Source organism: Lemur catta, chromosome 6, assembly GCF_020740605.2.
Source record: "Lemur catta isolate mLemCat1 chromosome 6, mLemCat1.pri, whole genome shotgun sequence".
In the NCBI taxonomy this organism is placed as follows: Eukaryota; Metazoa; Chordata; class Mammalia; order Primates; family Lemuridae; genus Lemur; species Lemur catta.
This window is the reverse complement of record NC_059133.1, coordinates 48,358,262-48,373,107: the sequence shown is the minus strand read 5'-3', so window position 1 is coordinate 48,373,107 and position 14,846 is coordinate 48,358,262. Positions and strand designations below refer to the sequence as shown.

Here is a 14,846-nt window from a genome sequence, read left to right as displayed (position 1 = left end):
ATCAACATCTCATTTCTAGGCCCATAATACTATAGTTTTGACTATTAAATGACACTGTGCCACTAGGAAGACTGTTTTCAAAAGAAAAAAAAAACTCTGAATAATTTCTCTAGTCAATACATCAGGGATTCTTTCAAAATAGTTATTAATTATAAAAGGAAAAATAAATTACAATGGAAAACCTTGGCAGACATCACCGTAAACAGGTGATCAAGGTTAACGACACCAGTAGTAAAACGTATGAACACCCGGTACCCTGTGACATCATGCACTGCAAAAGGCACATCCCCTCTGTAGTATTCTTCCTCCAAATCCTTAACCTCAGTATACTCATGAGAAAATGTGGGCTAAACCCAAACTGAGTCTGTTCTACGAAAGAGCTGACCAGGTCTTCAAAAGTGTCAAGGTTGTGAAAGACATGGAAAGACTGTGGGACCATCACAGTCTTTGGAGACAAAGGAAACTCAACTGCTATGTAGTACCAATGTTAATTTCTTAATTTTGATTTTAACACTAGGGAAGCTGGGTGAAGGGTATACAAGAACAAAAGATTAACACACACACACACACACACACAGGCACACATCAGAGGCATCTGGGGTTTAAGTAGGAAGCAAATGCTCGTTTGTAAGTCAGTCCAGGAAAAAGATGAATGATGCCTTTTCAGGACTCAGCCCTGCCACAGCTCAAGATTCATGCCCCCATTCTGGTGCTAGCCTCCTTGTATTGTAATTACATTACATATGTGTTCCCATAGACAGTGAAATCCTGCAGGGCAAGAACATTCTTATTAATCTTTGTATTTCCAGCACTTAGCCTAACCCCTAATAAGTAATGACGTTCATTTGGCAATTAATTATTTTTTTAAATCCCATTCAGAGAAGAAAGACTATAACCTGTTTGAATGACCAAATCTATTATTTTTATACCCTCTGTTTTCTTAAAGATTTTTTCCAATCCTTTAAAATCTGTGCTATCTATGAACAGAACTCTCTTAACTTATTGTCTGATAAGATAAGGCTTAGCTAACTTCAGTCAACATCCAGATTGACAGAATAGTTGTAAATATGTTATAATATGTTGGCTTGGGGTTATCACTCTTTTCTTGTTAAATCTGTTTTTTCCGTAGGGATGTTTTTAATCTTAAAATTTTAAGACATTTTCTTTGTCTACTCTTTACTTATTAACAACAAGGATAACAATACTTATAAGATAGTTTGATGATTAAGTAGAATAACACTTGTATTCTTCATGGATGGTTAATAAATAGGTAATAAACATCATGACAGCACCTTGCACTGTGAAGGAGAGTGAGTTTACACATTGTTTCCAATGCTTTTAACAGTACTATTAATACAAGGTAAATGTTGTTTCCAGTGCTCTTACCAGCATGACCAGTTTACTACAGAAGAAACTGAAGTTTGGAGGTTTATAAATGACTTGTCCAAGTCAACAACACAAGCACGTCAAAAAGTAAGTTTACATTACAAAAGATTTTTTTCTACCTTTCCAAGCAAAGATCTGGTACCTCAGTTATCTTGAAGATTTTTTAAGTTTTCTATGGATTCGGAATTAAGACAATCCCTTAGCAATATTAGATGGACTGTTATAAGTACACTTGTGTCATTTGGAAATTGTTCCAAATTCTAAACCAATTTCTTTCCAGTGAGGTTTTTAGGTAGACCTTGTTTCTAAGTTGGGAGCTGCCTGGGTCGTGCTAAAGTTGGATGGAAATTCTAAATTCTGTTCAATTAAAAAAATATCTTTTTTTAAAAAGATTATAATATTACCTTTCTGTTTGATTTTGATGGGCTTATGTTAGTGTAGAACCCTGAGTACATTTGCTGTGGGCAGATATGTAAATTCTTCAGCATATGGGAAGATGTAGAGAAGGGAGGAGGATTGACTACTGCTCCTGGTCATCCTCCAGGACCGGATTGTCCGCAGGCAGTCTGTCTGTGCACGTGTTTCTATCATGTGCCAAGCAGGGGGCAGAAAAAATATGTATAAAATATATACATGTATAAATTCACATTTATAATATAATTTATAAATAAAGGTATATAAATATATATAACATATAATATATACATAAAGAACTACAGTTTTGGTAATTTTTTTGAAAGTACCAAAGTGGTCACTATAAGACCAACCAAACTGTTTTTGGCCTTTGTGGAGAAGGAAAAACTTTTCCTCTAACATCTTTTGTTCTTTGCATGGGGGCCTGCAAATTAAACTGAAAAAAGACACTAGTAAGAGAAAAGAGTGAGCTTATGTATGCACGCAGTGCTCACACATGTGGCAGTACTCAATGATGAGCAGCTGAAATGGTGGTTAGAATTTGGGGCTTCTATGCCTAACTTAGTAGGGAGATGGGAGATGGGAGAGGGGAGAAAAGGGAAGGACAAATAAATGGGAAGGACAAATCTATGGGAAGGACAAATAAATTTCTTTAGGAAAGACAAATGGGTTTTCAGAATAATAAACAGAAGATGAGAAATTTTGTGATAACATTTGTTTTTGCAGACACGAGTGGTCTTTCTATCTCCTTCATGACCATGAAACTTCCCCTGAAAGGGGGGTTCAGGACATTCCACCCCAGAATATGACACCTTGGCATTGAGAAAACAGCAGATGCAGGAAGTTCACATTTACTTACCCCTGACTTTCTCTCCCAAAGGAGGTCGTAAAACCGAGGAAGGATTCTCTGACCTTCCCCTGAAGCAGGTCATAAGACCGACATTCAAGAGGTGCCCTCTCTATATCTGGAGGAAAAGAACATCCTTACCTTTGAAGACATGGAGACACAGAGAAGAATCTGAATAAACAGGACTAACTATGTTTCTTCCAGTTTATTACCATTAGATCATACTTTTTTATCCAATCACAATTCTCCATGGCTGCTTCATCAAACAGTATAAAAAAAACACAGGTTCACCCATTTCTTCAGGTCTTCATTTCCTTACAGAGGCTTCTGTGCCATGTAAAACTTAAAATAAATTTATGTGCTTTTCTCTTATTAATCTGTCTTGTCTTATAGGGGTCTTAGTCACAAACCTAGTAATGAGTGAAGAAAAGATATTTTTCATCCCCTACAGGGGATTTATGGTAGTGTAGGGGAAGCCAGATTTTTTTTCTCTTACTCATTGCTAGGTTCGTGGCTGAGATCCTATAACACAAGACAGATTATGTGTAACAAGAAAACAGCATAAAATTTTATTGAATACACATTTTACATGATACAGGAGGCTTCAGAAATGAAGACTCACAGAAACAGGGGACCCTGTGTGTTTTTATGCTAAGTCTGATGAAGAAGTGGATAGTTATGGAGGAGTATGATTAGATAAAGGGGGGAATGATATAATGGAAGTGGGGGGAGGGGACTTACCAAAGCCTCTTTATTCAGATTCTTCTCTGCGTCCCTGTGTCTTCAGAAATAAGGATGTAAAAGAAGGATGCCTCTTAAGACCTATTTCAGAGGAAGATCAGAGAGTTCTTTTATGACCTGCTTCAAGGGAGAAAGGTGGAAGAAGATCAGAGAGTGAACTTCAGCTGTTTTCTCAAATGCCAAGGTGCCGTATTTGGGAGTAGCATGTCCTTAACCCCATCCTTAGCCCCACTTTCCAGGAGTTACTGCTTTTATTCAGATAAGGGAAGCCTTGAGAAGGCTTTTTTCTGCATCTGTTCAATCTCAAATGTCTTTGGCATAAAATTATCTTTATATCAACTCTGGGGTTCCAAGTGAGTCCCTGCATCTTCCTTTATTGTATAGTTTTATATTGTTTTTAGTTTAATTGCTGGGACTAGGACACTAGATATTATCTTTTAATGCCTAGGGTTTTAATGAGCTTTAATCTGGCTCCAAATTCTCCGCTTATATATCCCACAGGCAACTCAAATTCAGCAGGTCATAAATATAATTCATTATATTTCCATGATGTTTCTTCCCTTTCTCCTGAGGCTATAGTCTCAACTAATGACTTCAGAACCGACCTGTCCACTCTAGAAATCAGGGAGCCATCTTCCATTCCTCCCCCTTTCTCATCTTCCTATATTCAGTCTGTCAACCAGTTTTGTTGATTCCGCCTTCCCAGATACCTTCCAAGTCTCTCTCCTCCAGTCTATTTCATGGTTGCTAATTTTGTTCGGATCTTATCTCAGACTTCTATGGCAGGTCCTGCTGGTGTTCAGGTGGAGCTATATTCCATACAACAGCCAAGAGGAGCATTTAGGACAACTGGCTGATTGGCTAAAATCCTTAGCATGAGCTTTCTCAGCCCGGCCCTGATTCCCTCTCTGGTCCCAGATTTGCCTTTCCTCCATCTGCACCACTCTGTGCCTCAACCTCACCAATGACATACGTGCCATTCCCAGAATCTGATGTTCTTGCCATATTCTTGAACATCCTATGTTTCTTCACCTGAAATGCCACAAGCCCTTCCTCCTGTCCCTCTCAGCACAGCCAGAGGCCAACTCCTATTATTTTCATGTCCCCCACATCCTTTCATCAGTGAAGATCTTTCTCTGTATTCCCAAAGCACTTTTACATAACTCTGTCCATAATTATAGCAATTACATTGTGTTATAATTATCTCATTCCTGCAATGTGAGATAATGGAAAAACAGGGGCTCCTTCTTTTTTCTCTTTGAATCGACAATATGTACCATACATTATATGTACGCAATAAAGGTTGCAAAAATAAATAAAGAAATAAGTAAATGATGATGGCCAAGAGGTAGTGGTAGTAGTAAGTACCTCATTGAAAGGTCAAATTAGAGAAATTTTAGTAGTCAAAGAAAATGGAGGTAAAGAGTTCATAAAGCTAGGCCAATATCCATAGCATCTTAATTTTGATATTCCGGAGATTTAATATAAATGTCTTCAGTATACAAGTCAGGTGCTTCTCTACATTAAAAAGTGTTTCATATATCTGGGTAATAAATCTGTGTCCTACATTCGAATACTGTGGTATTTTGAATACCCCTATAATGAATGCCTTTTGCCTTACTACTAGAGCATAAATAAATACATGGGAAATATCTGTTCCTGAATTTTCAGTTTGAAATTCTGAATCAATTTTCATAAATACTGTGGTTTTTCCTGAGTACTATCCATCAGAGGTTTCTATCTGAAAAATGACGATCTTATCAACCAATCTTTTCTTTCCTAGTAAATTTTCTAGTGAATTTTTTATTGTTTTCCTATTGTTCATGAAAACAATAGACAAATATTTTCACAAGTTACCAAAGTTTATAAAACAAGATTGTTAAAAACCAACTTAGTGGTTTTTTTTAAAAAAGACAACTAACTTGGCTTCTTTTAAAAAGTGGTAGGGTGATAAGTCTGAAGAAACTTTCTAGCAATTAGTGATTGTGTCAAAGCACATGTGTTGTGCCTTTTCAGCAATGAAGCTCAACAGTATTAGGCAATGGAACTTTGTAGAACAATTTAGAAATTTTTTCACCTATGGAGATATTCTAAAATAAAGTACCTACAATGTGCCTGGCACATACAAGACATTTAATAAATGGTAGCTATCATTTTTACTGAGAGCTCTCTGTGTAAAAGACAATTTGAGAGCTTGTTTCTAGCCTCTTAATACACCAAGAACCATTTTTAAAAAGTGGATAAAACAAACCTTGATTATGAAATCAAAGACAGATACTTATTCTTTCTGCCAGAGATAGAGTTTATTATAATCAGATTTCCATAAGAATACACACACACACACACACATACACCCCATTCATTTTGAAATTTATTTTTTCCAAAAGAAATGACAGACAACTTTTAAATCTTCTGGTGATGTTCTCACTACTTTTCTTGTGTTTTATTCTGAACACATTGTGCACCTTAGGAGAAGCTAGACATTAAAGATTTAAAAGTCAAGGTGTTCTTTTACTCTGTCCCCGTCTTAGTCCATTTTGTGCTGCTATAACAGAATACCCATGACTGAGTAATTTATAATGAACAGAAATTAATTTCTTATAGTTCTGGAGGCTTTAAGTCCAAGATTAAGGTGCCAGCATCTATCAAGGGCCTTCTTACTGCATCAAAACATGGCAGAAGGCATCACATGGGAGAGAGAGAGAGAGACAAAGCAGTCAAATTCATCCTTTTATAGGAAACCTACTCCCTAATGATAGCGAACTTTGAGAGATACATTCAAACTGTAGCAGTCCCAGTTCCACAGTTCAATTCAGCAACTTACATAACCTTTTCTTTCTACCCCAGTTTCAATTATCCAGAAAAGCCTTTTAAGGAAAGCAGTTAAATTCCCCCAACTTTATTCTTCATCACACTCCATGAAAGGTGTTTTCTAGAAATGAAGTATATAGAGAGAAGGCAAGCTGTGGGTCTGAGTTGAGTTTGTGTAGGAGCTTGAGTCCTTAAGTTTTCCTTCCCAGGAGGGAGTTAGGCAATAGGCAGAGTGGACCACTGTTCCCTCATGGAGGCTTCGGGGTAACTTCACTTGTTTACTTGAAAAATTATACTTCACTTTTTTATTGTAATGATTCAAGTAGAAGTAAGAATTTATTCATTCTAAAGACATATATGGGTAATTTGAGGTTATATGTGGCTACATATCTCTGGTATTATCTGTTAGTACATGTAATTGAGATGAAAGCACTTTTTGTTTTGTTTTCATTTATTTTATTTTTAATTATGATTGGTACATAACAATTGTATATCTTTATAGGATACATGTGATGTTTTGAGATAGGCATATAATGTGAACGAATCAAATCAGGGTAATTGGGATATCCATCACCTCAGGAATTTATTATTTCTTTGTGTTAGGAACATTCCATTTCTATTCTTTTAGTTATTTTAAAGTATACCCTAACTTATTGTTGACTATACTCACTTTGTTGTGCTATCAAATATTGTTCATTCTATCTAACTATATTTTTGCACTCATTAACCATCCCCACTTTATTACCTTCTCCCTACTACCCCTCCCAGCCTTTGGTAACCATTATTCTACTCCCAATCTCCATGAGTTCAATTGTTTGTAATATTTAGCTCTCACATATTAGTGAGAATATGTGAGATTTGTCCTTCTGTGCTTGGCTTATTTCACGTAACATAATATTCTCCAGTTCCATCCATGTTGTTGCAAATGGCAGGATTTTGTTCTTTTTTGAAGCAATGTAATATTCTGTTGTGTGTATGTACCATGATGTCTTTATTCATTTATCCACTGATGGACACTTAGGTTGATTTCATATCTTGGCTGTTGTGACTGGTGCTGAAATAAACATGGGAGCACAGCTATCTTTTCAATATACTGAATTCCCCTCCTTTTCATATATACTCAGCAGTGGGAGTGCTAGATCCTATGGTAGTTCTATTTTTAGTTTTTTGAGGAACCTTCATACTATTCTCCAGAGTGATCACACTAATTTACATTTCCACAGCAGTGTATGTGGGTTCCCCTTTCTCGACATCCTCTTCAGTATTCATTATTGCCTGTCTTTTTGATAAAATCCATTTTAACTGGGATGAGATGATATCTCATCGTAGTTTTGATTTGCATTTCTCTGATGACTAAAGATGTTTAGCATTTTTTAATATACCTGTTGGCCATTTGAATGTCTTCTTTTGAGAAATATCTATTCAGATCCTTAGCCCATTTTTTAATCGGATTATTTGATTTTTTCCTATTGAGATGTTGGAGCTCCTTATATATTCTAGTTATTAATCCCTTGTTAAATGGGTAGTTTGCAAATATTTTCTCCCATTCTGGGGGTTGTCTCTTCGCTGTTGACCATTTCCTTTGCTGTGCAGAAGCTTTTTAGCTTGATGTGATCCCATTTGTCCATTTTTGCTTTCGTTGCCTGGGAAAAGCATTTCTTTTTGTTTTTAATCTTTTTTTTTTTTATGTTTTCATCATTAGTGCAAGATCATTACCTGGCAGATATAAAAGATTATGGATGTCATTTACCAAATCAATTCTCTGGTAATAAAAAATCAGAGGAAATATTGACTCTAAGACTTGATTTACTGTATGTGAAAGTTACAAGTCCTCATTTTATGTACCATGGAAAGATGAAGGGATTTTGAAAAAAATGCAAATAAATTATTGCCAAAATTTACTGGTCTTTTAAAAAAACATACGCACACAAATAAGCACTAGATTTCAAACATTGTTTTTTATTTTAAAATATTAAGGGGGTACAAATGTTTTTGTTACATGGATACCTTTTATAATGCTTAAGTTGGGGCTTTTAGTATGCCCGTCACCCAAACAGTGTTCATTTGGGTACCCAATAGGAAGGTTTTTACCCTTCCCTTCCTTCTCTCCCTCCCCTTTCTTGATTTCCAATGACCTTTATATCTCTTTGTGCCTATGTACACAAATAAGCACTAGATTTTAAAGGATCTTTTTATCTGTAATTTTAAGGAATTCCCTTTTCAAGACTACCTATAGTGTTATGACAATTGCTCTTCCTTTTACAAATTCTCTTAAATTTTCCATTTATCAGGCAAGACTGATCCTGTTTCCATGATTTTAGAGAAAAAAGAATGAACTTTTGTTTCTCAAAAATTATGTTTTGGTTATTCTCTGTGTTAGAAAAGATCACTATTCTAAAATTATTTCCTCCCTCCCCCTCTTTTCTGGAGCTATTTTATCCGTTCTTTTTTGTTATGTGGGATAGTGTTGAGTTTCTCCTTTCTTTCAGTTTTCTATTATTCTAGTTGCTGTTCCATAATTTTCTAAGTAGAAACGCTTTTCTTTGGAAACATGTATCTGCTTCTTTGTTTGTTTTAGCTTGGGGGTCAGTAAGAAGAACTCCACTGCTGAGTCAGCAGCCTAGTTCCAGGGTTAGATTACGGTGGATGGCAGACCATAATAGGCAACAGTTAACTCTTCATGGCCATGTTTCAGGAAAAAGCATGAACTGTGACAGCCTAGCAAAAACCCCGTGGTGAACCAGTTTTTCTACCAAAACAAAACAAAGGCACTTCTGGCTCTGGTACACCATTTTGCTTGTTAGAAGAAAAAAAAAATATGTTTGACCAAGAGAGATGATATCAACCTCTTAAACAACCCGCCTTGGTGTTCCTTTGAATTGGATACCACAAAAATGTACATAATGTCAGAACACTCTGTAGTGGAATCACTGAAATGTGTAGTCTGTTGGTGACAAGGAACAAAACGTAATTTTGAGTTGTTGCAGAACACTTGGTTATCTTCATTACAAAGAACAATGACCGCAACACACTGGTTTGTTTTGTTAAAGTTTTCTGTCAATGACCAGATTAAACCAAATATGCATTAGTGTTTTGATCGAGTAGACACTGTGCCTATTTTTCTTTTTGAGGAAAGATTCTTAGGTTACTCAGAAAAATATAGAAGCTTAACATAGGGGACACTTGAAAACAAGCAAATTCTATCTTTGCTTTGGAAATGAAAAGTGTTGCAGTGGGCCATGTTTGCCCTTCACACCTCCTCCCTAATCGCACCCACTTCCATCCCCAGAGGCCATTCATAAAGGCTGTCTTTGGACATTAGTCTTTCCTGGACTCTGTGGTTCTCTGATTATTCATACCTTGCCTCAACTTTTTGTTCCTCTTTACCCAAACTCAAATATGCCTGTCCTCATAGCTTCAAGCCCAGCCATGTGTCTTGTACTGGCGATGAATTGGATCATCAAATCTCTGCTATGCTGGTCTGGAGCGAAAAGCATGAGTGACCTTCTCAGGCCTGAAAATATATATCCAGTATGTTAAACAACCATGTCTTATAGATCATGGTCAAAATGGTACCTTATTACTGCCTTTTAAAATGAATTGGGGAAAGAGGAAGGCTAATGTGCCCCTGTTCCTTGTTAAGAAAGTTATTAAAAACTTGCAACTAAAGCAGGAGGCTGGCTGTGTGTTCTTTCTGTATCATCCTGGAACATTGTCTCACAGGCCTGCCCAAGGGCTATTTAATTTTTTCTAGGGGAATATATCATTGTTCATTAGTGTTGATTAGGGCCCACACTTTGTGATGTTGCAGGATAACTTTTAGATTTTTGCCCAATGGAGATGCAAATGATTTCTTTCTGACAGAAAAAAGAAAAACCCAAAGCCCTGGAGGACTTCGGCCAGTTTGGTTTCTAATCTCTCAGTCTTCCAACATTCTACCCTCGTCAGTTCCTGTAAGTGCTCCGTTTCTCAAATGCATGTTGAACCACGAGTAATATCCTTCTGATTCTCTTATCCATGAGTTAAATAGATTTTGACACATGTTTAATCTGTGCTTATGTGACAGTCATTTTTTTTTTAAATTATACTTTGCCATCCTGAATGAAGACTTAAGCAGGCATACCTTTTCTGTTCACTCAGAAAATAAAAAGTCCTCCAGTAACTTTTGGTATAAACAGTTTTAATGTCATAACCAGAATGTCCAATATCATTTAATTATCAAAACTCTGGACTTCTCTCCTCCAGCTAGGGCTTGCCTCAGGATGGAAGTCTACAGTGGGAACAGGGAGTGCAGCTCTTCTTCTTGGTTATCTTTCCACTCACCAGATGAGTTGTAATTTTGGACCCCACCAGGATCAAAGAGGAATGGGTGAATGAGGGGAGGTAGGTAAAGTACCCAAGGCTTGCTGGGTTCATTGGCTTTGTACCCTGTCCACATGGCTGACAGTTAGTGCTCACAGCTCTGCTAGGCTCTTCTCCCATGCCAGTCTCTTGTTCTGGGCAGATGAAGATTTGTTGGATTCCTTGATCAGTCCCTGGGAACAGAGGGTTCACATCAGCTTTTTTCTGCAAGTGATCTTAGCCCACTCCAGATGGCCCTATTGGGCAAGAGCCAAGACAACAATCCAAGCCACTGGTCGTTGGAAATGCATAACTTTTACTCCACAAAACTCTGGGAAAATGGGGTGATCCTACAACAGCAGCCTGTCCTGCCTTCTTCAGTAATTAGCCCATTTTCTCAGTCTGGATTTCCTAGATGGGAATCTGACCCCTGTCCAGAACCACTGTAAGCTTTCTCACGTGAATCAGACACTGGTACTGTCTCCAAATTTAGGGAGCACAATTCTCTGAATTGTTGTGTTTAAGCTTGTGATTAGAAGTCATACCTCTCATCCAAGGTGGAGAGATTGGTCAGGCCCTCTGGTCTTTCCAAAGTATGTCTTCACCAACTCAACTCCTGTCCACTGTCTAAACCCTTAGGATAGTTTTTGTTTGGCCAAAGGGATCAAGGGGTGTGGAACAATTTTTCTATTCCATTTCTTTGTAAATTTACATACAGTTGTGTGATATGGGGGGGTCATCTCATTCTTGCTTTGGTACTCTGATTATTGCCTCACTCAAAACTGAGTTAAAAATAATCTCATTCCAATTTCCAGTTATAGATATATTTAAATTTCCTGGAAATAAGCAACTATCATGGTGGAGATTTTAGACTTTGTAGGAAGGGAGTCTTTATCATGTCAGCAGAGGCTTTGGGATTGAAGCACATCCAACAGGGAATTGTCTTCTCAGTTCATGAGTAAAACTGGCTTTGGAATAAAGGCAGAAGCTTTATCAATATGGTCATCATTCAACAAAAAGCATATATTTTCCTTCATACACATATGATGGATATATGTACATTAAAAACCTATATTTGCAATGGGCTTAGGGTGGTACATGCAACTCTACCTCCATCTCGTCATCTTTCACTTGATATTTGACATTTGTTGATTCAACATTATGCTAGGTGCTGAGGTATACAGTGGTAAACTTGTGTTTTCTTGTGCATTATGACTCTCATGCACTGAACTAACCCTGAAAATGATTATGTGTTTAGTACTTTCTCTATCAAATCCTTAGGATATATTGGAAAAGCAGTTTATTGGAATTAGAGCTGAGTTTGAAGAGCAATCCTGCCGTTTATTATTAGCTTTGTGACTTGGGCAATTAATTTAATCTTTCTGTGACTTGGTATCTTGATCTACAAATAAGACTAAAACTAACCAGCTGAAGTTGTTGTATTAACTAAGATGATGCCTTTAAAGTGCTACCATGAAGTAGATATTCACTAAGTGAACTTCCCTAGGAGTTTCTCTTCATTCTGTTTTTTTGAGGCACCTCTCCCAATTTGGGTACAGGGCTGAGGACAACGCAACTTTGTCCCTTGTGTTCTTAAAACTAAAAGTCATACTTTGTTCTTACCATTTGGAGCACAAGGTTATCTTGTTCTACACAATGGGGTTATAGCTATGCTTTTTGTTCAAATTCTAAACAACCGCTTAAATTGTGCCTTTTCATAGACTTGAACCAGACTGCAGTGCTTTTTCGTATCCATTCTCTTACTACATGCCTTTTCCTGGATTATTTCTTTAAGATGTTTGCAAAGACTTTAGAGATCATTAACTTGCTTCTGAAAAGGGAGCAAATAATATATTTAGCTGTTAATCACAAAGTTAGCTCAAGATTTTTTCAACAAGCACTGCATGTGTGTGAACATGTAACCATTCATTGACTAAGTGGTATTTCTGAAGGGGAGATGGAAAGTACTGTGACAATCACGAGGTATCGTTTTATAGGCATGAAGCGTGATTGCATGAGTACTTCAGGTTTCAACTCCAAAGTACCATCAGACTCACAGATTGATGACTCCCCCTGCACCCCTAGATTGACACCAGATTGATCTGTGCCTTTCAGCCTGCCCCCCCTTTCTTATTCACCACCCAGCTCAGCAAGACTCGTTCAGCACTCCGTGTGGAGAATGTCCCCATGTGCTCACCACAGGACTTAGAAAAGACCGATGCCCTTGGGAACTACTCAGTTTGTACTACCAGTCATTTAAACTGTAAATATAACTGTCCTCACTGGCCCTTGGTGGAAACCAGATTCCTCAAAAAAAGTCAAATGGACAACTGTCAAAAGTGTTAGAGATGATCTGAGGTCAACCTGATGGTCCATCTTTCTAACTGATGTTTAAAAAAAATCACTGAAACCTTTTTTTTTCGAACGAATATATGAGAATCATCTTAGATAAAACCCCAAAATGATGGCTGGCCTGGTTAAAGCGAGGGTGGGGGATCCACCCACTCCGCCCCTCCTCATTGAGTTATTTCTGAAGACTCCGTGTGCCTGAAAAGCACTAATCTAGGTCGAGCCCTTCATTTTGCACATGAGGAAACTGAAGCCCAGAGATAGGAAAAAACATATTCAAGATCACCTAGTAATGATTGGCAGATTTATTCAGATCCTATTCAGCGTTTTTTGTTTTGTTGTTTATGCCATCTTGCCACTTTGGATGATGGCTAAATAGTGCTGAAGGGCCAGGGTTACGGGGAGACCACGAGGTGCCCAGGCAATATTTAAGGAGGCCCTCCCTCTCAGGTCTGGGCAGGTGCCAACTTTGTGCTTGCAAGCCCTAGGGAGTGAGTGCTTCCTTGAATTTTGTGCCCCAAGTGCCTTGTTTGCTCTGCCCTAATCCCAGTCCTGCCTCTATTTATGTTTAAAGTACTGTCATCTCCAAACCTGCCACGCGGGCCCTCTGCCCCAGGTTATTTCTTGCCCTATTATCTTTGTCTTCCCCACCAGATAGATGGTAACTCTAGGAGGTCTAGGACAATGTCTTTTATTTTTAAATTCCTAGGCTTTGGTATAATATATGGAAAATAATGGGTACTCAGTAGTATCTATTGAATAGACTGGTGGGTGGTTGGATCTAAATTCTTTTATGAAGGCTTTCCTGACCCTTCAAATCCACCCTGATCTCTCCATCCTCAGACACATTACCTGAAAAACTCAATTCACATTTAATTAGGTATGCTGACATAACCTTTATGTTTATGTAACACTTGCATGGCAATTTCATTTTCTGATTCTCTATCTTTGTGCCCAATTACATTTTAGTTAGTTAATAACAAAAGCCAATTTGTGTTCTTCTTTGAATTTCCTCTGCAGTTAGCAAAGATTCTACACATTGGAGGAACACAGCCAATGGTTTTTCAATATATGAATGAAGAATACATAACTAACTAAATAAATAAATGGAATTTTCTCAGCTGAAAATAGAGTTCATAGAATTTGGTAACTGTTTTCAAGTCCTAGCTTGCCTCTTAACTACCTGAGTGCTCAAATAAATCATTTTACCTCTTTAGCCTCAGTTTCTTTATATGTACAATGAGGTGGCTTGAGTGAATCTGAAGATACTTATAGCCCTGGCATCCTATAATCTATGAATTTAGAAATCTGTCATGCAAGAAGAGTTCAGGTATAAATTTTGGTACTATGCACCACATGTCATCTATCAGGAATTGCCTAAATGTACTTGATGGTCCAATTTTTAAGTGTTCAGAGAGTCCTGGAGTGATGAACAGATTATGTGTCAAAAATTAATTTGTAATATACAACATATATTATGATTAAACTATCTTTTATCATCTAGCCTGAAAATTAAATACCTTATATATAGAACCAATAGTATTTCAAATATATGTATTTATTCATAGTATTATTTCTGTGGGAAAATGCATTCAGAACCCTAACTAGGATCTTCAAGAACAAATCTTGCCAGTTCAGTGCATGGAGAAGAAAGAGAATGGAAAGGAATAGAATGTTCCCTCATATGACTTTAACAACAGTACTTAAAAAATAAAATCAAATATTGGAACTTCCAACTTCTATCTTGATCCAGAAAGTTATTAGCATATAACAAGATCAAAGTGAGTATTTTATCATTTCAGGAAGGTAAAACAGATCTTTTAAAATGGTTAATTATATCATTATGTTCTCATTTAGCTATTTTTGGTATTTACTTTTTTTTCTGTAAAATAAATGCAAGACTGAAAGTGGCTTGTTAAAATTTTTTTAGAGAGATCTGAGTAATCTTCCAAGAGAC

The 14,846-nt window shown here is 37.1% G+C and overlaps 1 long non-coding RNA gene across 2 annotated transcripts in view; it reads left to right on the top strand.

Moving 5' to 3' along the window:
- Positions 1-14,846, top strand: part of LOC123639570 — a 93,579-nt gene that overhangs the window by 3,261 nt on the left and 75,472 nt on the right. For both annotated transcript variants that reach the window (XR_006735764.1, XR_006735763.1), the window contains exon 2: positions 1,378-1,473. This is a non-coding gene — a long non-coding RNA (uncharacterized LOC123639570). The remainder of the gene's footprint in view (positions 1-1,377; positions 1,474-14,846) is intronic.